General features: G+C 38.0%; 1 non-coding gene across 1 annotated transcript; it reads right to left on the bottom strand.

Annotated features, from left to right (window-relative positions):
* Nucleotides 1-11,416: 11,416 nt before the first annotated feature.
* LOC132532596 (U1 spliceosomal RNA) lies at nucleotides 11,417-11,578 on the bottom strand. The gene has a single exon (XR_009544531.1). It is a non-coding gene; the product is annotated as a U1 spliceosomal RNA (small nuclear RNA).
* Nucleotides 11,579-11,920: the final 342 nt, after the last annotated feature.

Here is an 11,920-nt window from a genome sequence, read left to right as displayed (position 1 = left end):
ATATGTATGCTGCATTCCCATGTGAACACCAGTTCAGCTTAACCACTATCTCATTGAAGGTAATGTTCGTGCTTCTTGTTTTACACACTCTTTCTGCCATTTTGTTTTAAAAAGACAAAATAAGGGTCAGGTAATGACACACCTGGCTGAGCACACATTTTACAGTGCACAAAGACCTGAGTTCAAGCCCCCAGTCCCCACCAGCAGGGAGAAAGCTTCACGAGTGGTGGAGCAGAGCTACAGGTATCTCTGTCTCTTTCCCTGTCTGTCTCTCCCTCCACTCTCAATTTCTGGTCATCTCTCTCCAATACATAAATAAAGATAATTTAAAGAAAAATATTGTCGATGCACTCCCCACAAAAGAGAAATTAAATAGTAAATTAAAGACAGCACTAAAAGTCAGGCCAAATTTGAATAGAATAACAGCACTCATATATTTGGTTTTCATTGATATAATAATGATCTACAAGACCATAGGATGAGAGGGGTATAATTACACACAATTCCCACGACCAGTGTTTTGTATCCCACCCTCTCCATTGGAAGTACTGATGTATTTTAATTGACTACTTACTGAGGCAGAAACATAATGAAGTAATAAAATCCAATGTGGTCATCTAATTCCCCCAAGTGAAACTATAAATACTGGAATATAATAAAACTATATAATACTGGAAACTATAAAAATTCTTCCCCACACATTTAAAAATCAGAAATACACTTTTCTCACTGAGAAATTTCACAAGTAATATCAGTGTGTATATGGGTGGTTTATTAACATTAAGAATCTTACAAGTTCCAAATAGGTTGTCACAACAACTTAAAAAAAAATAAGATTTTTTAAATCAAATTTCCATACAAAACTTTACATAAGGGAGTCGGGCTGTAGAGCAGCGGGTTAAGTGCAGGTGGTGCAAAGCACAAAGACCAGCATAAGGATCCTGGTTCGAGCCCTGGCTCCCCACCTGCAGGGGAGTCGCTTCACAAGTGGTGAAGCAGGTCTGCAGGTGTCTATCTTTCTCTCCCCCTCTGTCTTCCCCCTCCTCTCTCTGTTTCTCTCTGTCCTATCCAACAGCAACAACAACAACAATAATAACTACAACAATAAAACAACAGGGAAACAAAATGGAATAAATAAATAAAATAAGTATTAAAAAAACTTTACATAATTGGAGTACAGAATTTAAGTGTATAGCTATTATGAATATTGTATACATTTTATAAGAACTAAGGCAACAATGAAATTAAAACATCAAAACAGAGCAACTTTTCTTAGATATCTTTCAAAAACATAAATCACACAACTGTTTTTATTTTTAAGAACTACTTATTCAATTAATAATCACAATATGAATACACACAAATTTATATAGTAGTACAGTTTTACATTAGAAATGTCATCTTTCGCTATAAAGTAAAAGTTTTGAATTAGCCATTGAAGCTTGCCTCATTTCTTTCATATATAATTTTAGCATTATATTTGTAGTCATAGAATTGTTAAACTATATGTATATACATATATCATGAGTTTATGAGCAATAAAAAAAGATGGGAAAATAAATTCTACTCTAGTCTTTAATTCACACAGCTGCTAGAGTTTTTCTCTTAATACATACTTGAATCATGCCTACTTATTCTGTAAAAATCTGTTAATGGCTCCTGATGGCCTAATGAATAAATGAAACTTTCTTAGCAAAATACATAAGTGACCCAGTCAAACATGTTCAACCTATTATCTCTCTGGCCTTTCTCATTCCTTCAGATATGATTAATACCACATACTTCCATAGCATTTAACCTATAACTCAAACAGTCTTAGAGGTTCTAATTCTGCAGTCTTATTAGAAGTTTTTGTCAAAGAGTGAATAAAACACTGGATAGAGACAGGACACTTGGGATTGAGCCCAGTTCTACTGTTTACTCATTAGACTGTTGTTTAGCAGAGTATATCTGAGTTTCAGTTCATAATCTTAAAAGTGAAGATATTGACAGGGTTGGGGGATAGCTCAATGGTAGAACACAGGGCAATAGGACGAGCATTCTTGACGTCCCAGCTTCATCTTATATGCAAGAACTAAACAACATTCTGTTTCTCTCTCTCCCTCTGTCCTCTCTCCCTCTGTCCTCTCTCTCTCTCTCCCCCTCTTTCTCTCTCTCTCTCTTTCTCCCTCTCTCTCTCTCTCTCATACACACACGCATACACCTTTAAATTATATTTAGTGGAGATAATGAAGATTCTTAGCAATAATAGATCTGAGTTCTTAATAATCTCTCTCCAGAAGCTACTCAACAACTGCTGGTTGAGTCAATATACTAATAAAGAAATGACTCATTTGAATAAGTACAGCCAAATATAAAATTTAACATAAGATGACGTATACTATATTCTTATTCCTATTAATACACATCTCTAAGTATTTCAAAAACTCTGATCAATGAAATATTTAAATTAATAGAAGTAATAAATTTTTCACAGGAAATTATTAGTTTTTGAGGAAAATAAATATAACAACTTCACAATGTTTGTGACTAGATTTTATCATTAATGAAACATATTTAAATTCTGTTGCCATACAATTTCTAAAGAATTTGATTTTTATCCATTTCTCCCTACATTTTTCATATTAGTATTGTTTGTATATATCTAATTTGCAAATATATTCCTTACTTGCCTGAAAAGGGGGGAGGGATTTGGGGATTAAATGGATTAGAAGCCTCAATCTAGTGTTGGACTTCTCTCTAATGTTCCTTAGCACTGACAGAAATCAGTAAGGTTTACCTGAGACCTTGCCTAAGAAATTTAGCTTACCAAGCAACTTAAATAAGGATATTATTTTAATGCATCAGACCTTAAAGCCTGGTGGATGGTGCAAAGTTTTAAAATTGATCAACTGTTAACAGATCCCATTTGTGGACATGGTCAAATTTGTGAAGATTTGAACAATGATAGGGAATTTTCATATATATATATATATATATATCAGTGTAGTGGGGCCAGATGCTGGCACACGTGGTTGAGCACACATGTTATAATGCACAAGGACACACGTTTTAGCCCTCAGTCCTCATCTGCAGGGGGGAAGTTTTCCAAGTAATGAAGCAACGTTACAGATGTTTTTCTTTCTCTGTCTCTCTCTAAGTCTTTCTACCCTCTTGATTTCTAACTGTCTCTATCCAATAAATAAAGATAATGAAAAAGTTAATATACAAATAAATAAATCAGTGTAGCTGTTCTCTAGTTTTGACATATTTAAAGCAAGAAGAATTTTTAAAGGTTAGAACACATTTCTTCATTAGATTTTTGTTTGACTTGGTTTTTTTATTTGTTTTTTTTGTATGTTTTCCTTTTTGTTTGTTTTATTTTTTTCTCCATTCCTCTCACTTTTTCTTTCCTTCTTTATGTTTTTAAAAATCTTAGCTTTTGCTCCTGTATATGCTGTATACACTTCTGCTTATTTGTAACCTATGTTGTGTAAGAAGTCTGACATAGAAAGATATTTTTCTTTCTTTAACTATCTCGCCCTTCCTTTATTTTCTCCCACTTCCTTTAGTTTCTCTCCCTTCCCAGTCTCTTAAATTTTATGATCAATAATGAATTTTTGTAATTGTTTGTTCTTGATTTATATTTTTTTTCTATTATTATTGCTTTTTTGTTATTGCTGTAGGTTGTTCTGTTTTCTGGTGGGAAGAGTTTCTATATCTAACAGGCTTTGATGAACTGCATCAATCATCACTTTTGTTATTATTGTTGTATTTTCTGAGGTTGGAGACCTCAGTTATAAGAGGCCCTTGGTTTACTGGGGCTTTTCCTCAGTCAACACAACAACTGAATGTAAATAGCCAAGGCACAAAAATACAAAACAACAAATAAAAAAGTCAAATTAAAATAAAATAAATCAGCTATGGCAATGAATCAGGACAGAAACCTAGAAATAACACCAACTAAGCCAGAAGCAACTATATATAAGGAACATATCCAAACAATAACTAACCTATTAATTACAAATGTGAGGACATCTTTGAGGGAAAGGCTATCAGAAGTGGGGAAACAACAGATGAGACCCTCAAGGAAAATAATAGCTACCCTGAGTTAATTAGAAAATTGAAAGCTGAAATAGCTTAGCTAAAAGAGCAACTAGAGATTGCTGAGGTGGGACCTGGATATCACACATGTTAAGTTCTACACTCTACTGCTGAGCTATCACCCTGGCCCTTAAACTGGCTATTTAACTTCCAGAAGCAGGGCTATGGAGCAGCAGCAGCTGTGTTTCTCTCCTCTCCTCTCCTCTCCTCTCCTCTCCTCTCCTCTCCTCTCCTCTCCTCTCCTCTCCTCTCCTCTCCTCTCCCGGATCAACTAGGAATACCAAAGGAGACCAATTGGGACCACAACAAGACAGGACTACAACTACCTCAGGAACCCACCAAATCACTGGAGAGTGTAAACACATGTGGCTCATGGACAGAGAGAAGCCTAGGGAAGGATTAAGTGTCTGGTAACAGTCCAGCAGTTTACCAGTTGAGACACCACCTCCAGTCTGTTTTACCAACAAGGGGACAGCTGAAGGGAGGAGAGGACTCCCCTGAGACTCACCAAATGCAACGGGGAATCTCCATTGCTACTGCCCTCAGAATCTGGAGCAGCAGCAGGGAGGCCCTGTGATGACACCAGGGGACAGAAAACTAACCAGGAAAGTCAGAAGGTCTATACCTCGGTGGCCTAGTGGTGGGGCTCTTTGCATAACCACTGGATTGTCTCTGCCCCACCCTGTTTTATCTCTTGGTCAGGAGTCAGTGATTAAGCTAAAAAGCCTACTTATAGTTTAAAAGCCCTCAGGCTCCCATACCCTACAAGGAAGAACAAGAACAAAAGAGACTTTTATGCCACTGAGCTCCAACTCAGGGATTAAAATACTACTGAAACAACTGTCAATTTCCATAGCTGTGAACCCTTTAATTACCTAATTTAGACACAAGTCAATCCAGGCAAGAGTAATTTGAAAAGTAATTTGAAAAGTACTGAGAGAGGGACCTCATAACATACTATATAAAACTGGAAAATGTTATGCATGTACAAACTATTATATTTACTGTTGAATGTAAAATATTAATTCCCCAATAAAGAAATAAAAAAATGGTGATTTCACCATTTTCATCCATCTTGGATGGACCTTGAAAAATTCATGTTAAGTGAAGTAAGTCAGAAACAGAAGGAGGAATATGGGATGATCTTACTCTCAGGCAAAAGTTGAAAATCAAGATCAGAAAAGAAAACACAAGTAGAACCTGAACTGGAATTGGCTTATTGCACCAAAGTAAAAGACTCTGGGGTTTGTGGGTGGGGAGAATACAGGTCCAAGAAGGATGACAAAGGACCCAGTGGGGGTTGTATTTTTATATGGAAAACTGAGAAATGTTATGCATGTACAAACTATTGTATTTACTGTGGAATGTAAAACATTAATTCCCCAATGAAGAATTTTTTTTTAAAAAAAGGGGCAACTAGAAAAACAAGCTAAAAAAAAATAATTGAACTGAAGAAGGAAGCTGAAGAAAGGGAAAGCAGATTAACAGAAGCAGACAACAAAATTAGCCAGACAGAGGATGAATTAGAAAAATTAAGAAGGAGGTAAAAGAGCAGAGAAAGAGATTAAAAGACAGTGAAAACAACAACAGAGACATATGGGATGATCTCAAAATAATATATGCATAATTGGCCTACTAGAGGAAGAAAGAGAGGAAGGGGAAGAAAGCATCCTAGAGGAAATAATAGAGGTAAACTTTCCACCCCTAAACAACAGAAAAGATATTAAGATTCAAGGGGCCCAGAGAGTCCCAAACAGAATCAACCCAGACCTGAAGATATTAACTCATATCATAGTCAAAATGGAAAGAAGTAAGGATAAAGAAAGGATCATGATGCCAACCGGACTTCCCTGGGCAAATGACCCCACCGATGTGTCCTGGAACCCCACTTCCCCAGAACCCCCCCCACTAGGGAAAGTAAGAGATAGGCTGGGAGTATAGATCAACCTGCCAACACCCATGTTCAGCGGGGAAGCAATTACAGAAGCTGGACCTTCCACCTTCTTCACCCCATAATAACCCTGGGTCCATACTCCCAGAGGGATTAAAAATAGGATATCTGGGAGTTGGGCAGTAACACAGAGGGTTAAGAGCAGGAAGCACAAAGTAAGGACCTACTTAATGATCCCAGTTCAAGCCTCTGGCTCCCCTCCTGCAGGGGAATTGTTTCACAAGCGGTGGAGCAAGTCTGCAGGTGTCTTATCTTTCTTGCCCCCTCACTGACTTCCCCACCTCTCTCCATTTCTCTATTTCCTGTCTGAAAACAATGACATCAATAATAACTACAACAATAAAACAACAAGGGCAATAAAAGGTAATAAATAAATAAATATTAAAAAAAGAAAAAAATTAGGAAATCAGGAGAGGGGATGGTTTATGGAGTTCTAGTGGTGGGGATTGTGTGGAGTTGTACCCCTCTTATCCTATGCTTCTTGTCAGTGTTTTCTTTTTATAAATAAAAATTATAAAAAATAAAAAAAGAGAGGAACCTAAGGGCTGCAAAAGATAAACAAAAAATCACATGCAGGGGAAAAATTCATAAATCAAAAGACTTCTCTACTCAAACTCTAAAAGCCAGAAGAGAATGGCAAGATATCTATCAAGCTCTCAGTGAAAAAGGGTTTCAACCAAGGATAGTATATCCTACTAGAATTTCATTCAGACTAGATGGAGAAATAAAAACCTTCTCAGACAAGCAAAAGTTCACTGTTATTAATAGCTTCATACTATTCCATTGTGTAAATATAACACAGCTTTCTCAGCCATTCATCTGTTGTTGAGGACCTAGGTTGCCTCCAGGTTTTGGCTATTAAAAATTGTGCTGCTATGAGCATACATGTACACATATCTTTTTGGTTGGGTGTTATGGAGTTGTTAGCATTTGTATATCCCTAGGAGAGATTACTGGGTCATATGAGAGGGCTATTTGTAGCCTTGTAGGGGTTCTCCAGACTGCTCTCCATAGAAGTTGGATGAATTTACATTCCCACCAGCAGTACATAAGGGTTCTTTGTCTCCACAACCTTTCCAGCATTTGTTGCTGCTGTCATTTTTTTCAATGAACCCCCCTTCTCTGACCCATCTTGGATGGAGATAGCAAGAATTATGTTAGGTGAGATAAGTCAGAAATAAAAAGATAGGGGCCAGGGCTGTCACCCCTGGTTGAGTGCACATGTTACAGTGAGCCAGGACCTTGGTCCAAGCCCCCAGTCCCCACTTGCAGCTGGAAAGCTTTGCAAGTTATAAAGCAGTACTGCAGGCGCCTCTCTGTCTCCCTTCATTCTGATCTCTGGCTATCTCTAACCAATAAATACATTAAAAAATTTAAAAAAGAAAGAAAGAAAAAGACAAGTATGGAATGGATGACCCCACTCATAAACAGAAGCTGAGAAAGAAGAACAGAAAATGAAACTCAAAATAGAATCTGACTGACTTTGGAGTATGCACAAATCTCTGAGTGGTGAGTGAGGGTATATATTCAGCTTCACTGGGGGTAGGGAGAATAGGACACAGAACTTTGGTGTTGGGAACGGTGTTAATATACACTCCTATTAACTTACAGTCTCATAAATCACTATTTAATTAATATGAGAGGGGAAAATATATAGAATATCTCAAACTTTTTGATGCATAGACCATAGCTCTGAGTATATGGTCCTTCAATCTAAGCACTTAAAACCTCAAACTGGTAATCAGATTGAATTTTAACAGTGGCCTCAAATTATTAGTACATTTCTAGTAATCACACCAAAGTTAACCTTGCCAGACAAAGTAAGGACTACAAAATCTGAATAAGGGCAAGGGACTGGCATACTTCAATGATGACTCTATAGTCACTACCAGACCACCCTATCACCTGGGGCCCTAGTCAAGGAGTTCTTTGATTCCTATACAGATATGATGGGCCTAGACCTCTAACAGATGCCTCTAGCTACTGTCACCAGTCATCTCCATCAGGAACAACATAAAGGATCCTTTTGTGGGCCCCTATAGGGCCTTGCTCTCAATGTGGATCAACAATAGTAGGAAATGTTCCATTTTCCAAAGGGAGGCTGGAAAACATACTGTACCTACTACCCAATGAAGATGGGTCCTGAAATCAGGGCAACCTGGAGTGTTCCTAGCTGTCACCACAGAATGTGAGTTCAGGCCTACAGGGATGCAGAGGTAACATAGGCTCCTAAGCTGAATATGGGCTCCAGATCATATCAATGGGGTTTACAGTTAACAATATTTACAGTATTTACATACTTTCCCTATATTTGGGAGCTACTCTCTTCCCTGATCCAGCCTTCCAGTCCTTTCCCCAACTATGATATCATCTCCCCAGACAATAACATGGGTCCACCAACAACACATTAGCTTTCAGGCTCAGGCAAAAATTAATAAAGTCATGAACCCCTTGGAACATACCTAAAATAGACCAAAACATAGATCCCAAAACTTCATCTGCAATATTCTTGCCTTTAGGCTCATGATAGGTCAACAACTTGTTCTACTTTATATCTTAATTCTTTTTAAGCCACCATGTTCCTGATGATTCCAGAATTCCAACCTGAATTCCCTGGGCAGACCACCCCACCATCTGTTCTGGAGCCCTACCACCCCAGATCCCTACCCCACTAGGGAGAGAGAGAGAGAGGAGATAAGCTAGGAGTATGGATCTACCTATCAATGCCCATGTTCAACAGGGAAGCAATTAAAGAAACCAGACCTTCTACACCCCATCATGATCCTGTGTCCATACCCCCAGAGGGATAAAGAATAGGGAAGTTATCAAGGAGGGGTTTGGATAGAGTTCTGGGGGTGGGAATTGTATAGAAATTGTCCCCCCCTATCCTATAGTCTTGTCATTATTTCCATTTTATAAATAAAAATTAATAAATAAAAATAAAATAAAACACACACATATAACACAAGCCAGTAAAGAACATACAGTCTTGAGCAAAGGAAATGTCTCAGTCTGTTAGAGCAGGAGCTTGCATATCTGCCATCCCAGAAGCTGTAAATTTAATCCTCAGCACTATTTAACACCAGAACTCCAGAGCTGAGGAGTATTCTAGTTTTTCTTTCTCTCATAAATAAATAAATCTTTTTAAATTTTTGAACAAATGTCTATGAACATTTTAGAGCCTTGCCATTTTTAATTCTAAATTATCATCAATTAAAATAGAATACATATTCAATCCTACTATATTACAGCTACTGTCATGATTTTATTACATTTAGAATAAGGATAATAGTACATAACAGTCTAAACATATGAAAGTTGATGGCAGGGACCAAAGTTGAAAAGTTCAGCAGACTGATATAATCTCTTAAGAGTGTTTTAATTTAAGCAGCAGAAATTGCTGATTTCCATCAGGATAAACATGCTGATGATGAAATCCCCTTTATTTCCACAGAGGCTATTTGGGCTTCTTCATTCTATATGTGAGGCTGATTCTCAGCCAACCAGGATCCACACACACTACTTGAAGTGTTCAAGTAGCATCATAAAATGATTCTCAACATCCTAAAAAACTTGTTTCAATTAACACTTCCCTGCAATTTCTGTTTTAGTTCAATTATTAGCTTTTACTGTTCCCTTTTCTATCTGTTTGTTATAGCCCTGGAGCACACTTCTATTCAATGCCTGCTGAGAGAGGCAAGCTGGGAAAACCACAGGCATTTCCCACAACCGCTAAGCCCAGAACGCAGAGAATTTTACAGCTGAGATGTGAAGTGTACGACCTAATGTGTCTGCTGGCAATCACAATTCAGTCTTCTACTCTTTTCATCCCTTCTTTCCTGGCACCAGCCACACTGGAATTCCAAAAGAATCTCATAACACTACTCAATCCTAAATCAGCTTTCATAAATCTCTTTCATAGCTCCGTCTACTTTCATCAGCAATTTGCGATTGCCCTCTCAAAATCTTCCTGACAAATTTCTTTCTCATAGCTGTCTTTGTATAGTAATTTTCACTGACAGTGAGTTGAGGACTACCGAATCTCTGAATACCAGTCTTTCCACCAAGATCTTGAATCATTACAGCAACAGACTCAACATCGCAACACACATTCTCAGTGGGAAAGGCAAAGGACCCTCGTGCACGTGAACATAATATATGACTTATAATGTCATTATGTGAATGTGTTTTTGCCAAAGCAAGATATCTTTAAAAACTATGTTTCACTTTACTTTTGAAGAGAAAATGCAACACTTAATTATACTCACCAGTTTATGGCTTACAGTAAACATACCACAGTAAAATCTTGAAGAGAATTCACCACCCAAATACAGTTCAGTATTGATTGCTTCACCTAGAAACGTCTAAAACTTCCCTTCCCTTCTTGATAATGGAATATCATGTAAAGAGAGATGAGATGAAGTGACAAGAGGGGCTTATTTTTTGTTTGTTTTTTGTTTGTTTTGTCTTGTTTTGTTTTTCTCCAGGGTTATTGCTGGGGTTCATTGCCTGCAAAATGAATCCACTGCTCCTGGAAACCATTTTTTCTCATTTTGTTGCCTTTGCTGCTGTCCTTATTGTTATTTTTGCTATTGATATTGTTGTTGCTGGATAGGGCAGAGAGAAATCGAGAGAGGAGGAGGAGTTAGGGAGATAGAAAGTTAGACATCTGCAGACCTGCTTTACCATTCATGGACCATCCCCACCTGCAGTGGGGAGACACGGGTTCAAACTCCAGATCCTTGCATGGGTCCTTGCACTTAGTACTATGTGTGTTAGACAGGATGTGCTACAACCCAGCCCTAGGCTTGATCTTCTTACCATCAAAGTGAGTTTACTTACCCGGACTCTCGCACTGACAGGAAAGTTAAATAAATTGGGGTAATAGTCATTTTTCATTTTACTTTGAGGTCTATCTGGAGATTGGGAGTTAACTTTTTCAGCAGAGCACATGTTTTGACATGTATAAATTTCTGGCTTCAAGTCCTTGTACCATGTGGGATCATTATAACATCATAGTAAACTCTATGAACAGTGAAATGGCACCATAATGTCTCTCCTCTCTCTATGCTATCTACATAAAATGAAAATTTTTTTTTTAAAAAGCCACTCCAGAAACAATGAAACCATATATGTGTAAGACTCTGGAATCACAATAAACAAACAAACATCATTTTGTATTGAATCTCATTTTTTCTGACATTTTATTATGATATCATCATTGTCTGAGCTCACCAGAGCAGTTTAAGAATACAAATGGAGGACCTCCCCCAACACTTCATCTGCACTATTCCAGCCTTTAGGTCCATGACTGTTCAACAATTTGTTTGGCTTTATATGTATTTTTTATTTATTTATTTTTATTTTCTTATTTTTAAAAAATTTGAGAGCGCAAACGCAGTCCCCCACTACCACAAATCATGCAGTTGAGTTTCCCACATTTGGGGAAATCGCAGGGGTCAGCATATCCGGAGTGCAATGGATAAGCTTCACCCTGGGAAAACCACCTTTGTGATCATGGAATCTCCCCTGCCAGGTAAGTATTGGCTTTGTATATTAACTCTTTTTTCAGTCACCAGTTTCCAGATGCTAGCAGGATGCGACCAGACTTCCCTGGGCAGACAACCCCACCAGTGTGCCTTGGAGCTCCACTTCCCCAGACCTATTCCCCATTAGGGAAAGAGAGAGAGAGGCTGGGAGTATGGATCCACCTGTCAATGCCCATTTTCAGTGGGGAAGCAATTACAGAAGCCAGACCTTCCACCTTCTGTATCCCACAAGGATCTTGGGTCCATACTCCCAGAGAGTTAAAGAGTAGGAAAGCTCTCAGTGGAGAGGTTGGTATACAGAGGTCTGGTGGTAGGAATTTTGCGAAGCTGTACCCCT

Source organism: Erinaceus europaeus, chromosome 13, assembly GCF_950295315.1.
Source record: "Erinaceus europaeus chromosome 13, mEriEur2.1, whole genome shotgun sequence".
NCBI lineage: Eukaryota > Metazoa > Chordata > Mammalia > Eulipotyphla > Erinaceidae > Erinaceus > Erinaceus europaeus.
This window is presented reverse-complemented; position numbering and strand designations above follow the sequence as displayed.